The sequence below is a fragment of the Stigmatopora argus genome, chromosome 23 (genome assembly GCF_051989625.1).
Source record: "Stigmatopora argus isolate UIUO_Sarg chromosome 23, RoL_Sarg_1.0, whole genome shotgun sequence".
Lineage (NCBI taxonomy): Eukaryota > Metazoa > Chordata > Actinopteri > Syngnathiformes > Syngnathidae > Stigmatopora > Stigmatopora argus.
Genome location: NC_135409.1, coordinates 7,337,501 through 7,352,526, shown reverse-complemented (window position 1 = coordinate 7,352,526; position 15,026 = coordinate 7,337,501). Strand labels below are relative to the sequence as shown.

The 15,026-nt window shown below is 28.7% G+C and overlaps 2 long non-coding RNA genes across 3 annotated transcripts in view; one reads left to right on the top strand and one right to left on the bottom strand.

Moving 5' to 3' along the window:
* LOC144068995 (uncharacterized) overlaps positions 1–12,533 on the top strand; it is a 42,698-nt gene extending 30,165 nt beyond the window's left edge. Inside the window, exons 3-4 of one of the 2 annotated variants that reach the window (XR_013298357.1) lie at positions 11,947–12,295; positions 12,408–12,533. This is a non-coding gene — a long non-coding RNA (uncharacterized LOC144068995). Of the gene's footprint in view, positions 1–11,946 lie in introns of both variants that reach the window. The other variant, XR_013298356.1, reaches the window with a different exon arrangement.
* On the bottom strand, positions 11,867–14,969 carry LOC144068994 (uncharacterized). The gene is made up of 3 exons (XR_013298355.1): positions 14,515–14,969; positions 12,827–12,934; positions 11,867–12,631 (listed from the first exon to the last, which is right to left on the bottom strand). It is a non-coding gene; the product is annotated as an uncharacterized LOC144068994 (long non-coding RNA).
* Between the last annotated feature and the right edge of the window lie 57 nt (positions 14,970–15,026).

Genomic DNA, 15,026 nt, shown 5'->3' with positions numbered 1-15,026 from the left:
TTTTTAAGAAAAAAAGCCTTACTATACTATGTCGTTTTTTAAGAAAAAAAGCCTTACTATACTATGTCGTTTTTTAATTTAAAAAAGCCTTACTATACTATGTCGTTTTTTAATTTAAAAAAAGCCTTACTATACTATGTCGTTTTTCAAGAAAAAAAGCCTTACTATACTATGTCGTTTTTTAAGAAAAAAAGCCTTACTATACTATGTCGTTTTTTAAGAAAAAAAGCCTTACTATACTATGTCGTTTTTTAAGAAAAAAAGCCTTACTATACTATGTCGTTTTTAAGAAAAAAAGCCTTACTACACATGGTCGTTTTTTAAGAAAAAAGCCTTACTATACTATGTCGTTTTTTAATTTAAAAAAGCCTTACTATACTATGTCGTTTTTTAATTTAAAAAAGCCTTACTTTACTATGTCGTTTTTTAAGAAAAAAGCCTTACTATACTATGTCGTTTTTTAATTTAAAAAAGCCTTACTATACTATGTCGTTTTTTAAGAAAAAAAGCCTTACTATACTATGTCGTTTTTTAAGAAAAAAAGCCTTACTATACTATGTCGTTTTTTAAGAAAAAAAGCCTTACTATACTATGTCGTTTTTTAAGAAAAAAAGCCTTACTATACTATGTCGTTTTTTAATTTAAAAAAGCCTTACTATATTATGTCGTTTTTAATTTTAAAAAAGCCTTACTATACTATGTCGTTTTTTAATTTAAAAAAGCCTTACTATACTATGTCGTTTTTTAATTTAAAAAAGCCTTACTATACTATGTCGTTTTTCAAGAAAAAAAGCCTTACTATACTATGTCGTTTTTTAAGAAAAAAAGCCTTACTATACTGTGTCGTTTTTTAAGAAAAAAAGCCTTACTATACTATGTCGTTTTTTAAGAAAAAAAGCCTTACTATACATGGTCGTTTTTTAAGAAAAAAGCCTTACTATACTATGTCGTTTTTTAATTTAAAAAAGCCTTACTATACATGGTCGTTTTTTAAGAAAAAAGCCTTACTATACTATGTCGTTTTTTAATTTAAAAAACCCTTACTATACTATGTCGTTTTTCAAGAAAAAAAGCCTTACTATACTATGTCGTTTTTTAAGAAAAAAAGCCTTACTATACTGTGTCGTTTTTTAAGAAAAAAAGCCTTACTATACTATGTCGTTTTTTAAGAAAAAAAGCCTTACTATACATGGTCGTTTTTTAAGAAAAAAGCCTTACTATACTATGTCGTTTTTTAATTTAAAAAAGCCTTACTATACTATGTCGTTTTTTAATTTAAAAAACCCTTACTATACTATGTCGTTTTTTAATTTAAAAAACCCTTACTATACTATGTCGTTTTTCAAGAAAAAAAGCCTTACTATACTGGGTCGTTTTTTAAGAAGAAAAGCCTTACTATACTGGGTCGTTTTTTAAGAAGAAAAGCCTTACTATACTATGTCGTTTTTTAAGAAGAAAAGCCTTACTATACTATGTCGTTTATTAATTTAAAAAAAGCCTTACTATACATGGTCGTCTTTTAAGAAAAAAGCCTTACTATACTATGTCGTTTTTTAATTTAAAAAACCCTTACTATACTATGTCGTTTTTTAAGAAAAAAAGCCTTACTATACTATGTCGTTTTTAAGAAAAAAAGCCTTACTACACATGGTCGTTTTTTAAGAAAAAAGCCTTACTATACTATGTCGTTTTTTAATTTAAAAAAGCCTTACTATACTATGTCGTTTTTTAATTTAAAAAAGCCTTACTTTACTATGTCGTTTTTTAATTTAAAAAAGCCTTACTATACATGGTCGTTTTTTAAGAAAAAAGCCTTACTATACTATGTCGTTTTTTAATTTAAAAAAGCCTTACTATACTATGTCGTTTTTCAAGAAAAAAAGCCTTACTATACTATGTCGTTTTTTAAGAAAAAAAGCCTTACTATACTATGTCATTTTTTAAGAAAAAAAGCCTTACTATACATGGTCGTTTTTTAAGAAAAAAGCCTTACTATACTATGTCGTTTTTTAATTTAAAAAAGCCTTACTATACTATGTCGTTTTTTAATTTAAAAAAGCCTTACTATACATGGTCGTTTTTTAAGAAAAAAGCCTTACTATACTATGTCGTTTTTTAATTTAAAAAAGCCTTAATATACTGTCGTTTTTCAAGAAAAAAAGCCTTACTATACTATGTCGTTTTTTAAGAAAAAAAGCCTTACTATACTGTGTCGTTTTTTAAGAAAAAAAGCCTTACTATACTATGTCGTTTTTTAAGAAAAAAAGCCTTACTATACATGGTCGTTTTTTAAGAAAAAAGCCTTACTATACTATGTCGTTTTTTAATTTAAAAAAGCCTTACTATACATGGTCGTTTTTTAAGAAAAAAGCCTTACTATACTATGTCGTTTTTTAATTTAAAAAACCCTTACTATACTATGTCGTTTTTCAAGAAAAAAAGCCTTACTATACTATGTCGTTTTTTAAGAAAAAAAGCCTTACTATACTGTGTCGTTTTTTAAGAAAAAAAGCCTTACTATACTATGTCGTTTTTTAAGAAAAAAAGCCTTACTATACATGGTCGTTTTTTAAGAAAAAAGCCTTACTATACTATGTCGTTTTTTAATTTAAAAAAGCCTTACTATACTATGTCGTTTTTTAATTTAAAAAAGCCTTACTATACTATGTCGTTTTTCAAGAAAAAAACCCTTACTATACTGTCGTTTTTTAAGAAAAAAAGCCTTACTATACTGGGTCGTTTTTTAAGAAGAAAAGCCTTACTATACTATGTCGTTTTTTAAGAAGAAAAGCCTTACTATACTATGTCGTTTATTAATTTAAAAAACCCTTACTATACTATGTCGTTTTTCAAGAAAAAAAGCCTTACTATACTATGTCGTTTTTTAAGAAAAAAAGCCTTACTATACTATGTCGTTTTTTAAGAAAAAAAAGCCTTACTATACATGGTCGTTTTTTAATTTAAAAAAGCCTTACTATACTATGTCGTTTTTTAATTTAAAAAAGCCTTACTATACTATGTCGTTTTTTAATTTAAAAAAGCCTTACTATACTGTCGTTTTTCAAGAAAAAAAGCCTTACTATGCTATGTCGTTTTTTAATTTAAAAAAGCCTTACTATACTATGTCGTTTTTTAAGAAAAAAAAAGCCTCACTATACTATGTCGTTTTTTAAGAAAAAAAGCCTTACTATACATGGTCGTTTTTTAACAAAAAAGCCTTACTATACTATGTCGTTTTTTAATTTAAAAAAGCCTTACTATACTATGTCGTTTTTTAATTTAAAAAGCCTTACTGTACTATGTCGTTTTTAAGAAAAAAAGCCTCACTATACTATGTCGTTTTTTAAGAAAAAAAGCCTTACTATACTATGTCGTTTTTAAGAAAAGCCTTACTATACTATGTCGTTTTTTAAGAAAAAAAGCCTTACTATACTAAGTCGTTTTTTAAGAAAAAAAGCCTTACTATACATGGTCGTTTTTTAAGAAAAAAGCCTAACTATACTATGTCGTTTTTTAATTTAAAAAAGCCTTACTATACTATGTCGTTTTTTAATTTAAAAAAGCCTTACTATACTATGTCGTTTTTTAATTTAAAAAAGCCTTACTATACTATGTCGTTTTTCAAGAAAAAAAGCCTTACTATACTATGTCGTTTTTTAAGAAAAAAAGCCTTACTATACTATGTCGTTTTTTAAGAAAAAAAGCCTTACTATACATGGTCGTTTTTTAAGAAAAAAAGCCTTACTATACTATGTCGTTTTTTAAGAAAAAAAGCCTTACTATACTGTGTCGTTTTTTAAGAAAAAAAGCCTTACTATACTATGTCGTTTTTTAAGAAAAAAAGCCTTACTATACATGGTCGTTTTTTAAGAAAAAAGCCTTACTATACTATGTCGTTTTTTAAGAAAAAAAGCCTTACTATACTATGTCGTTTTTTAAGAAAAAAAGCCTTACTATACTATGTCGTTTTTTAAGAAAAAAAGCCTTACTATACTATGTCGTTTTTTAAGAAAAAAAGCCTTACTATACTATGTCGTTTTTTAATTTAAAAAAGCCTTACTTTACTATGTCGTTTTTCAAGAAAAAAGCCTTACTATACTATGTCGTTTTTTAATTTAAAAAAGCCTTACTATACTATGTCGTTTTTTTAATTTAAAAAAGCCTTACTATACTATGTCGTTTTTTAAGAATAAAAGCCTTACTATACTATGTCGTTTTTTAATTTAAAAAAGCCTTACTATACTATGTCGTTTTTAATTTAAAAAAAGCCTTACTATACTATGTCGTTTTTCAAGAAAAAAAGCCTTACTATACTATGTCGTTTTTTAAGAAAAAAAGCCTTACTATACTATGTCGTTTTTTAAGAAAAAAAGCCTTACTATACTATGTCGTTTTTTAAGAAAAAAAGCCTTACTATACTATGTCGTTTTTTAAGAAAAAAAGCCTTACTATACTATGTCGTTTTTTAATTTAAAAAAGCCTTACTATACTATGTCGTTTTTAATTTAAAAAAAGCCTTACTATACTATGTCGTTTTTTAATTTAAAAAAAGCCTTACTATACTATGTCGTTTTTCAAGAAAAAAAGCCTTACTATACTATGTCGTTTTTTAAGAAAAAAAGCCTTACTATACTATGTCGTTTTTTAAGAAAAAAAGCCTTACTATACTATGTCGTTTTTTAAGAAAAAAAGCCTTACTATACTATGTCGTTTTTAAGAAAAAAAGCCTTACTACACATGGTCGTTTTTTAAGAAAAAAGCCTTACTATACTATGTCGTTTTTTAATTTAAAAAAGCCTTACTATACTATGTCGTTTTTTAATTTAAAAAAGCCTTACTTTACTATGTCGTTTTTCAAGAAAAAAGCCTTACTATACTATGTCGTTTTTTAATTTAAAAAAGCCTTACTATACTATGTCGTTTTTTAAGAAAAAAAGCCTTACTATACTATGTCGTTTTTTAAGAAAAAAAGCCTTACTATACTATGTCGTTTTTTAAGAAAAAAAGCCTTACTACACATGGTCGTTTTTTAAGAAAAAAGCCTTACTATACTATGTCGTTTTTTAATTTAAAAAAGCCTTACTATACTATGTCGTTTTTTAATTTAAAAAAGCCTTACTTTACTATGTCGTTTTTTAATTTAAAAAAGCCTTACTATACATGGTCGTTTTTTAAGAAAAAAGCCTTACTATACTATGTCGTTTTTTAATTTAAAAAAGCCTTACTATACTATGTCGTTTTTCAAGAAAAAAAGCCTTACTATACTATGTCGTTTTTTAAGAAAAAAAGCCTTACTATACTATGTCGTTTTTTAAGAAAAAAAGCCTTACTATACTATGTCATTTTTTAAGAAAAAAAGCCTTACTATACATGGTCGTTTTTTAAGAAAAAAGCCTTACTATACTATGTCGTTTTTTAATTTAAAAAAGCCTTACTATACATGGTCGTTTTTTAAGAAAAAAGCCTTACTATACTATGTCGTTTTTTAATTTAAAAAAGCCTTACTATACTATGTCGTTTTTTAATTTAAAAAAGCCTTACTATACTATGTCGTTTTTTAAGAAAAAAGCCTTACTATACTATGTCGTTTTTTAATTTAAAAAAGCCTTACTTTACTATGTCGTTTTTCAAGAAAAAAAGCCTTACTATACTATGTCGTTTTTTAAGAAAAAAAGCCTTACTATACTATGTCGTTTTTTAAGAAAAAAAGCCTTACTATACTATGTCGTTTTTTAAGAAAAAAAGCCTTACTATACATGGTCGTTTTTTAAGAAAAAAGCCTTACTATACTATGTCGTTTTTTAATTTAAAAAAGCCTTACTATACTATGTCGTTTTTTAATTTAAAAAAGCCTTACTATACTATGTCGTTTTTTAATTTAAAAAAGCCTTACTATACTATGTCGTTTTTCAAGAAAAAAAGCCTTACTATACTATGTCGTTTTTTAAGAAAAAAAGCCTTACTATACTGTGTCGTTTTTTAAGAAAAAAAGCCTTACTATACTATGTCGTTTTTTAAGAAAAAAAGCCTTACTATACTATGTCGTTTTTTAAGAAAAAAAGCCTTACTATACTATGTCGTTTTTTAAGAAAAAAAGCCTTACTATACATGGTCGTTTTTTAAGAAAAAAGCCTTACTATACTATGTCGTTTTTTAATTTAAAAAAGCCTTACTATACTATGTCGTTTTTTAATTTAAAAAAGCCTTACTATACTATGTCGTTTTTTAATTTAAAAAAGCCTTACTATACTATGTAATTTTTCAAGAAAAAAAGCCTTACTATACTATGTCGTTTTTTAAGAAAAAAAGCCTTACTATACTATGTCGTTTTTTAAGAAAAAAAGCCTTACTATACTGTGTCGTTTTTTAAGAAAAAAAGCCTTACTATACTATGTCGTTTTTTAAGAAAAAAAGCCTTACTATACATGGTCGTTTTTTAAGAAAAAAGCCTTACTTTACTATGTCGTTTTTCAAGAAAAAAAGCCTTACTATACTATGTCGTTTTTTAAGAAAAAAAGCCTTACTATACTATGTCGTTTTTTAAGAAAAAAAGCCTTACTATACTATGTCGTTTTTTAAGAAAAAAAGCCTTACTATACATGGTCGTTTTTTAAGAAAAAAGCCTTACTATACTATGTCGTTTTTTAATTTAAAAAAGCCTTACTATACTATGTCGTTTTTTAATTTAAAAAAGCCTTACTATACTATGTCGTTTTTTAATTTAAAAAAGCCTTACTATACTATGTCGTTTTTCAAGAAAAAAAGCCTTACTATACTATGTCGTTTTTTAAGAAAAAAAGCCTTACTATACTGTGTCGTTTTTTAAGAAAAAAAGCCTTACTGTACTATGTCGTTTTTTAAGAAAAAAAGCCTTACTATACATGGTCGTTTTTTAAGAAAAAAGCCTTACTTTACTATGTCGTTTTTCAAGAAAAAAAGCCTTACTATACTATGTCGTTTTTTAAGAAAAAAAGCCTTACTATACTATGTCGTTTTTTAAGAAAAAAAGCCTTACTATACTATGTCGTTTTTTAAGAAAAAAAGCCTTACTATACATGGTCGTTTTTTAAGAAAAAAGCCTAACTATACTATGTCGTTTTTTAATTTAAAAAAGCCTTACTATACTATGTCGTTTTTTAATTTAAAAAAGCCTTACTATACTATGTCGTTTTTTAATTTAAAAAAGCCTTACTATACTATGTCGTTTTTCAAGAAAAAAAGCCTTACTATACTATGTCGTTTTTTAAGAAAAAAAGCCTTACTATACTATGTCGTTTTTTAAGAAAAAAAGCCTTACTATACTATGTCGTTTTTTAAGAAAAAAAGCCTTACTATACATGGTCGTTTTTTAAGAAAAAAAGCCTTACTATACTATGTCGTTTTTTAAGAAAAAAAGCCTTACTATACTGTGTCGTTTTTTAAGAAAAAAAGCCTTACTATACTATGTCGTTTTTTAAGAAAAAAAGCCTTACTATACATGGTCGTTTTTTTAAGAAAAAAGCCTTACTATACTATGTCGTTTTTTAAGAAAAAAAGCCTCACTATACTATGTCGTTTTTTAAGAAAAAAAGCCTTACTATACTATGTCGTTTTTTAAGAAAAAAAGCCTTACTATACTATGTCGTTTTTTAAGAAAAAAAGCCTTACTATACATGGTCGTTTTTTAAGAAAAAAGCCTTACTATACTATGTCGTTTTTTAATTTAAAAAAGCCTTACTATACTATGTCGTTTTTTAATTTAAAAAAGCCTTACTATACTATGTCGTTTTTTTAATTTAAAAAAGCCTTACTATACTATGTCGTTTTTTAAGAATAAAAGCCTTACTATACTATGTCGTTTTTTAATTTAAAAAAGCCTTACTATACTATGTCGTTTTTAATTTAAAAAAAGCCTTACTATACTATGTCGTTTTTCAAGAAAAAAAGCCTTACTATACTATGTCGTTTTTTAAGAAAAAAAGCCTTACTATACTATGTCGTTTTTTAAGAAAAAAAGCCTTACTATACTATGTCGTTTTTTAAGAAAAAAAGCCTTACTATACTATGTCGTTTTTTAAGAAAAAAAGCCTTACTATACTATGTCGTTTTTTAATTTAAAAAAGCCTTACTATACTATGTCGTTTTTTAATTTAAAAAAAGCCTTACTATACTATGTCGTTTTTCAAGAAAAAAAGCCTTACTATACTATGTCGTTTTTTAAGAAAAAAAGCCTTACTATACTATGTCGTTTTTTAAGAAAAAAAGCCTTACTATACTATGTCGTTTTTTAAGAAAAAAAGCCTTACTATACTATGTCGTTTTTAAGAAAAAAAGCCTTACTACACATGGTCGTTTTTTAAGAAAAAAGCCTTACTATACTATGTCGTTTTTTAATTTAAAAAAGCCTTACTATACTATGTCGTTTTTTAATTTAAAAAAGCCTTACTTTACTATGTCGTTTTTTAAGAAAAAAGCCTTACTATACTATGTCGTTTTTTAATTTAAAAAAGCCTTACTATACTATGTCGTTTTTTAAGAAAAAAAGCCTTACTATACTATGTCGTTTTTTAAGAAAAAAAGCCTTACTATACTATGTCGTTTTTTAAGAAAAAAAGCCTTACTATACTATGTCGTTTTTTAAGAAAAAAAGCCTTACTATACTATGTCGTTTTTTAATTTAAAAAAGCCTTACTATATTATGTCGTTTTTAATTTTAAAAAAGCCTTACTATACTATGTCGTTTTTTAATTTAAAAAAGCCTTACTATACTATGTCGTTTTTTAATTTAAAAAAGCCTTACTATACTATGTCGTTTTTCAAGAAAAAAAGCCTTACTATACTATGTCGTTTTTTAAGAAAAAAAGCCTTACTATACTGTGTCGTTTTTTAAGAAAAAAAGCCTTACTATACTATGTCGTTTTTTAAGAAAAAAAGCCTTACTATACATGGTCGTTTTTTAAGAAAAAAGCCTTACTATACTATGTCGTTTTTTAATTTAAAAAAGCCTTACTATACATGGTCGTTTTTTAAGAAAAAAGCCTTACTATACTATGTCGTTTTTTAATTTAAAAAACCCTTACTATACTATGTCGTTTTTCAAGAAAAAAAGCCTTACTATACTATGTCGTTTTTTAAGAAAAAAAGCCTTACTATACTGTGTCGTTTTTTAAGAAAAAAAGCCTTACTATACTATGTCGTTTTTTAAGAAAAAAAGCCTTACTATACATGGTCGTTTTTTAAGAAAAAAGCCTTACTATACTATGTCGTTTTTTAATTTAAAAAAGCCTTACTATACTATGTCGTTTTTTAATTTAAAAAACCCTTACTATACTATGTCGTTTTTTAATTTAAAAAACCCTTACTATACTATGTCGTTTTTCAAGAAAAAAAGCCTTACTATACTGGGTCGTTTTTTAAGAAGAAAAGCCTTACTATACTGGGTCGTTTTTTAAGAAGAAAAGCCTTACTATACTATGTCGTTTTTTAAGAAGAAAAGCCTTACTATACTATGTCGTTTATTAATTTAAAAAAAGCCTTACTATACATGGTCGTCTTTTAAGAAAAAAGCCTTACTATACTATGTCGTTTTTTAATTTAAAAAACCCTTACTATACTATGTCGTTTTTTAAGAAAAAAAGCCTTACTATACTATGTCGTTTTTAAGAAAAAAAGCCTTACTACACATGGTCGTTTTTTAAGAAAAAAGCCTTACTATACTATGTCGTTTTTTAATTTAAAAAAGCCTTACTATACTATGTCGTTTTTTAATTTAAAAAAGCCTTACTTTACTATGTCGTTTTTTAATTTAAAAAAGCCTTACTATACATGGTCGTTTTTTAAGAAAAAAGCCTTACTATACTATGTCGTTTTTTAATTTAAAAAAGCCTTACTATACTATGTCGTTTTTCAAGAAAAAAAGCCTTACTATACTATGTCGTTTTTTAAGAAAAAAAGCCTTACTATACTATGTCATTTTTTAAGAAAAAAAGCCTTACTATACATGGTCGTTTTTTAAGAAAAAAGCCTTACTATACTATGTCGTTTTTTAATTTAAAAAAGCCTTACTATACTATGTCGTTTTTTAATTTAAAAAAGCCTTACTATACATGGTCGTTTTTTAAGAAAAAAGCCTTACTATACTATGTCGTTTTTTAATTTAAAAAAGCCTTAATATACTGTCGTTTTTCAAGAAAAAAAGCCTTACTATACTATGTCGTTTTTTAAGAAAAAAAGCCTTACTATACTGTGTCGTTTTTTAAGAAAAAAAGCCTTACTATACTATGTCGTTTTTTAAGAAAAAAAGCCTTACTATACATGGTCGTTTTTTAAGAAAAAAGCCTTACTATACTATGTCGTTTTTTAATTTAAAAAAGCCTTACTATACATGGTCGTTTTTTAAGAAAAAAGCCTTACTATACTATGTCGTTTTTTAATTTAAAAAACCCTTACTATACTATGTCGTTTTTCAAGAAAAAAAGCCTTACTATACTATGTCGTTTTTTAAGAAAAAAAGCCTTACTATACTGTGTCGTTTTTTAAGAAAAAAAGCCTTACTATACTATGTCGTTTTTTAAGAAAAAAAGCCTTACTATACATGGTCGTTTTTTAAGAAAAAAGCCTTACTATACTATGTCGTTTTTTAATTTAAAAAAGCCTTACTATACTATGTCGTTTTTTAATTTAAAAAAGCCTTACTATACTATGTCGTTTTTCAAGAAAAAAACCCTTACTATACTGTCGTTTTTTAAGAAAAAAAGCCTTACTATACTGGGTCGTTTTTTAAGAAGAAAAGCCTTACTATACTATGTCGTTTTTTAAGAAGAAAAGCCTTACTATACTATGTCGTTTATTAATTTAAAAAACCCTTACTATACTATGTCGTTTTTCAAGAAAAAAAGCCTTACTATACTATGTCGTTTTTTAAGAAAAAAAGCCTTACTATACTATGTCGTTTTTTAAGAAAAAAAAGCCTTACTATACATGGTCGTTTTTTAATTTAAAAAAGCCTTACTATACTATGTCGTTTTTTAATTTAAAAAAGCCTTACTATACTATGTCGTTTTTTAATTTAAAAAAGCCTTACTATACTGTCGTTTTTCAAGAAAAAAAGCCTTACTATGCTATGTCGTTTTTTAATTTAAAAAAGCCTTACTATACTATGTCGTTTTTTAAGAAAAAAAAAGCCTCACTATACTATGTCGTTTTTTAAGAAAAAAAGCCTTACTATACATGGTCGTTTTTTAACAAAAAAGCCTTACTATACTATGTCGTTTTTTAATTTAAAAAAGCCTTACTATACTATGTCGTTTTTTAATTTAAAAAGCCTTACTGTACTATGTCGTTTTTAAGAAAAAAAGCCTCACTATACTATGTCGTTTTTTAAGAAAAAAAGCCTTACTATACTATGTCGTTTTTAAGAAAAGCCTTACTATACTATGTCTACTAGCTGACTGAAGTAAGGTAAGTGGAAGACAGTGAGAGGTAAGCGACCTGTATCCACAACAGCGGAATGACAAATTACAAGTCCGTAACTTACACTTATTTAGGTCTTTTGCCGATTAAACATAGCTTATGGAGAAGCACCATCAATTTCGTCACACGCAGTTTCTGCGTGTGATGACAAGTAGGCTTTTGTGTTGTGATAATGACGACAGGGCCTATGTCCGATTATTATTATTATTTTAAGAAAAAAAGCCTCACTATACTATGTCGTTTTTTAAGAAAAAAAGCCTTACTATACTATGTCGTTTTTTTAATTTAAAAAAGTACTTATAGAATATATATACCTTTGCCCTTCTCATTTTTTAGTTTCAAATGTGGTTTTGACAAAAGTTAAGAGCAGGTGAAAGCTGTCAAAATCGACAAGAAGTCAAGGCAGAAACAGTACCAAAGTGTTTCAGGTCATCTTATTTATTAATTTCATATAATGTGTACTAAAACTACTCTTTGTATCTTGCTTCTCTTCAGGTTCCACCCAAAGCCAAAGCAAGTTGGTGACAAGACAAATTTCCACAAAAAAGGATGACACACGGTCTTTGACACCAATCCCCTCAGGGGTCTCCAACTCTGATCATTGAGGGCCCGTCCAGTGTTTTCCACATCTGAATCAAATGATCAAGATTCTGATTATTTGATCTGTGAGTACCTTTTATAGAAAAAAGTTCAATGTAGGAGCTGTTTTTTGGGTCAAATTTTGACTTAACTTAGCTCTCGTCAGTATTTTTTTTAATGTATTGTGCCTTGACCCCTTTTTTTGTTTTCCAGACTTCCACCCAAGAGGGATAAGAGTTCCTGTCTATCAATGCACCCATTCCAAGTTAGGTTTTGCTTGAATCAGGGATATTTTCCGAGATGGGTTCTGGCAAAGCCCAATTTGGGAATGTTGTTTTTACTTAATCTATTGTACCTTGACCCCTTTTGTTTTCCAGAATTCTGTCCAAGAGGGGAGAAGATTTCCCGTCTATTGACACATCTGTACCCACTCCTAGATGTTGGACGATCTGCCAGGACCTATCTCAAGATTTTGTGGGAAAAATAAAAGTTTTTAAAAAGTCTAGTTGTCTTTTTATTAACAGGAAAACGTTTTAACTTGTGCACTTAGGAGTTGGCACCACATTGAAGTGTTGATTGGTATGGCCAGTCTTTTCTCCACCTGCAGACAAAAAGACAAAAGATGGTTATAAATTAACTAACACATTTTTACACTTAAAAGAAAATGGGGGGAATACTTAGAAAATAAAATAAAAAACTGGGGGGTAAATAAAAGAAAAAAACTGGGGAAGGACATTTACAAAATAGAAATAACACTTAAAATTCCTGATCCAACATTAATTGAGATCCCTCTTACCTTTAAGATCTAGCCAGAGAGCTGTGGAAATATGGCCAATGGAACCTCACCCTATGATGCAAGAGAGACATCTTCAAGTGGGCAACCTGTGAGGAAGATCTTGCAGGCCTGTTGCGTGCAAAAATAAAATAGCAAAAGTTAGTGATAGGTTCATTAATAGATATACTTTAATAAAAGGAAAGACATCGGAGCACATAATCCAGCGTTAACTTGCAAGTGAGAATCCATCACGGATCATTCTAAAGAAAGACATCCTCCTCTGTCCATTTAGTTGCATTATAATCTAAACAATTAAGGTTATCTTATGCAAAACAATTGTATAAGCTTCTAACCGAATAACAAGGTAAAAAAAACTGCAACAATTGCATATCAGGTCTTCAAAACAACAATTAAGGTCAGAAACTAAAAACAAATGCATAAGAATTTACGCAAGCAAAACAATTTCCATATTAGGTTAAACGAGCAACACTTTTAAAACAATATGCGAGTATTTTCGGAAGTCAATTCGATTATCGCCATCTGCTCCTGATGAAACGTACTGGAAAGAGCAGTGAATTCCAGGAGCATGGTAATTCCGAGTACGAATTGGGCGAAAATGATTTTGTTCTTTCTTTTTCAGAGCAGCCGGTAAAATTAAAGCAGCCAACGGACATTTTCCCTCATTTGTATTTGCCATAAAATGAATTAATAACAAACATATAATAAAAATGGGGGAATGTTGGGATTATTCGGGGATGTTATTATATGTGCATTTTAATCATTAATAAGTATAGGAGCTTTATTTTAATTTGGGAAAGAGCAAGCTCGAGGCAGCTGGCTTCGAGGACATTTAATTGTTTTCAGGACTATTGACTCGGACAGGACACCACGTTCCAGGCCGAGGACTGCTGATCTGAGTTCGCAATGAAGATCTACAAAGGACTCTTAAATTGCTTTGACTTGGATTCCGGCAGATGGCGATAATCGAATCAACCTCCGAAAGTGCTCGCATATTGTTTAAAAATACTGTCGCTTCGTTTTTACCTTATATGGAATTATTATGCTTACTTGTGCAAATTCTTACGCAGTTGTTTTGGTTTCCGATCCGCTCGTGTCACCTTGTATGCTTACTTGTGCAAATTCGTACGCAGTTGTTTTGGTTTCCGACCTGATATGCAATTGTTGTGGCAGTTGTTTTTTGACCTTAATGGTGTTATTCGGTTAGCTTATGCAATTGTTTGAATCAGATTACCTTAAGTGTTTTGATTATGGGCGACTAAATGGACAGAGGAGGATGCCGTGACGGTGGCGAGGACAAGCCAGGACGATTCTCACTTGCAAGTTTCAAAGCTGGAATATGTCAACGATGTCTCTCTGCTTTTATTAAAGTATACCTATTAATAAACCTATCACCAAGTCAAAGCATTTTAAGAGTTCTTCACAGATCTTCATTGCGAACCCAGATCAACAGTCCTCGGAGCCCGGGACTGGGTGAGCTGTCAAGTTAATAGTGCTCGGATCAAGGCAAAACAATTAAACGTCCTCGGAGCCAGCTGCAGGGGGAAGTGTCCTTCGGTAACAGTTATACTGAGTATTTGTCTGCTTATAATGATTAATATTTCAAGCACATTTATAATAGTACCCGAAATAACCCCAACAGTTAGCATATATAGAGACTGGAGATTCAACATAATTTTTTGTAGTCTTACCTTGATGTGGCCCAGTCTTCTCTCCTGTAACCTCATGGGTGTGAGCACTCTAGGCATGCAGGAAGATCAGCATCCTAAGGATAAACAGGGAAAATTTGCACACACAAAAAGCAAAAGTTAGCATATATAGAGCCTGGAGATTCAACAGATAGGCTTACCGTATTTTGCTGTTTAACAACATTAATCGGCAGGGGTATATTAAATGGCGCACAAACGGGAAGGTACGATCCACTACACATTATTTATGCCGTGACAGGGTGCATCAACGTTTTGCAGGCTAAAACTACTTACTGCTAAATAAAGTCTGACTTGGAATTTTAATGAACTTAAGTATCTATAATTATGCCCCCCATGAACACCATACAAATCTAGCCAAGAAAGGCGAGCTGCCGTTTAATATACCCGGGTATATGAAACGGCAGGGCTATATTAAATGGCGCACAAACAGGAGGCTCAAAAAAGCAAAAATCATTTAATATACCTGGGTATATTAAACAGCAAAATATTTTTGG